We start from the raw sequence: 2,193 nt of genomic DNA, 5'->3' as shown, positions 1-2,193 counted from the left end.
TCTCCGTAAGCTTCTTGTCACACTCGCAACCTTGCTCTTTGTCGTGGTGCGGACTATCGATGGTGAATGGTCGCTACTCAGCCGAGAGCTAGATGAGCTGTTTGGTGCCGTACTCGAAGTGTGGTGCGCGGGGCGGCTGGCAGTAGGTGCTCTTAGAGGTACGGGGGGGCCCGCTGCACTTGCATCCTCACACTGGAAGTGCCGGCGTGTCTCTGCTACAGCACCTTAGCACAGTAAGGCTCATCCCTACTCCCCTGTTGTACGACTTTCACGCCCTGCATCGATTCCAGCACGCTTTGTTGGACATCGTTTCAGCGCCCGCAGAATAACGCGGCTATCAAGGAGTTGACTCCGTTTGGCGTCCGTCCCGCCAACCCGCGCTCCCCGGCGACAGATTCTGATATCCGGAGTTTAGGAGGCTGTCGGGCAGTGCCATTGAAGCGGAAAAGACCTAGGAGGAGTGATGGCAAAGAGAGGGACAAGGGCGTCGACGCTTGGGAATACATGGGCATGTTTTGAACGCGTTCGTTGCTTATACCGCGGCTGACGGCTGCTCCCTATGACCTGGGACAAGCACTCATAGGCCCGGAGCTAGGCAATCGTGTCAGCTGTGCCCGGGCAGCCGCGGCCTTGGTGCCCAGTCCTGCCCGTAGGCATGTTGTCAAGTCGTACCACTCTTTTGCGCTAAGGGGGGGGCCAACCTCGTAGTTCCATCAAGGATCCCCTGAGGTGGGGGTCCGGTGAGTTCATGTCTCCCTTCCTTGCGTAGGCTCTCCTGAACATCGAAGCAACTTCTGTTGAGTGGCTTGCTCTGTAGAATTGTGTGGTACTGTCGAGCAGACGTGCTTCGCGGTTCCCTTCCTCAGTAGGAGTAGGGCACCCGCGATGCCCCTCAGTAGGAGCAGGGCACCCGCGATCCCTGAGTGGCATCGCGAAGTAACGAGGTCCGAAGTCGCTCTACCCCGCTCCGCGGGTCCTCAGAGTGGACTGCGTGGTTTTCGCTGGGAGGAGCGTGGGAGAGATGAGGGCCACCTGCCCTTTGAAGACCTGCAGGGGCAGCGGCCGGTTTCTAGTTTGGCGCGCTCGTCACGTTGGGTTTCTACCCAGCAACCTGAGCCTGTAAGTTGCAGAGTGACTCAAACTCATGGAGAAGTCGCAGGCTCCTGTCTCCTCGGTCAGTCACTTTTCCGATCTTCGCGTGAACGACGTGTCAGGCCACGGGAAGTACACGGTGGCGCTCGGCTCAGGGATATCACAGAAGAGGGTTGTTTGCTGAAGTAAGCACGCGCTCCTGGCGAGCAGCACTCTTGGGAGACGGGTGTTCGTCGAGCCATTCACATTCGTGAGTGGGGGGAGTGGCCGCGTTTGGGTCCGGTTATACCCGGTACGCTTGCGAACGTAGTGTGCCCACAACTCAGTAGACGGCACAGTTATTGCTGTCGCTGGCGGGGTGTAGACGGGCTTTCTGAGGTGTTTCATGGGTCTATGATTTTCGGACTTGTGTCTGGACGAGAAAGGCGTTCCGACGTCGCTGGAAAGGAGACCCGACGGGGCGCGGGGGTTCTCAGCTTGGCAGCAGCTGGCGCTCGTAGTAGTGGAGCGAATAGCGGCACCCGCTGGCGACAAACGCTGAAGCTGGCTTCTGTGGTGCTTGCTGCCGCCCTGTCCCCTGCGCCCTGCGGGGTTGCAGAAAGGAGCTCGGCCTACATTGGAGACTCCACGGGTTTTTTGTCACAGGATTCGGCAGCTCTTATGCTCGGCCCAGTTAGTTGCGCAGGCCCAGACTCAGATAAGGCATCTGTGCTGGGTGCGACCGGCTGGGGGCTGTCCTTTGAAAAAGGACAGTCAAATCTTTTGTGCTGTGACACGGTCTGCACTGCTTGTCGGTGGATCCCTCCGGCATTTCGAGAAGTACAGATTTGTCTTGTCCCGCTACTTTCTGGAGTCCTCGCAGAAGCAGGACGGTTCCCGCTGTTATTGTGTCCATAATACGCAGTGACTGCTTGCGTCTCCGTTGACCAGTGCCGCAATACACAGTCGCACTCGCGCGGGGTGTAATATGGGTCAGACGTCAGCCCGGACGGATCCTGGGTGTATCGGCGCGGTCCATTCTGGCTCCTAATTTCAGCCGAAACCGAGTGTAAGCGCTTTGGACGTGGTTCCGCGAATGTCGGCTTTTCCCCCCCCCCCCCC

The 2,193-nt window shown here is 58.6% G+C and overlaps 1 protein-coding gene across 1 annotated transcript in view; it reads left to right on the top strand.

Annotated features, from left to right (window-relative positions):
• The window catches only part of CSUI_011151 (uncharacterized protein), a 3,808-nt gene extending 2,445 nt beyond the window's left edge, over nt 1-1,363 (top strand). Inside the window, exon 4 of the mRNA XM_068071252.1 lies at nt 1,108-1,363. The gene's annotated coding sequence lies outside the window, so the exon portion shown is untranslated. The remainder of the gene's footprint in view (nt 1-1,107) is intronic.
• The last annotated feature ends 830 nt before the right edge of the window (nt 1,364-2,193 follow it).

The sequence above is a fragment of the Cystoisospora suis genome (assembly GCF_002600585.1).
Source record: "Cystoisospora suis strain Wien I chromosome Unknown contig_9912, whole genome shotgun sequence".
Taxonomy (NCBI): Eukaryota; Apicomplexa; class Conoidasida; order Eucoccidiorida; family Sarcocystidae; genus Cystoisospora; species Cystoisospora suis.
This window is presented reverse-complemented; position numbering and strand designations above follow the sequence as displayed.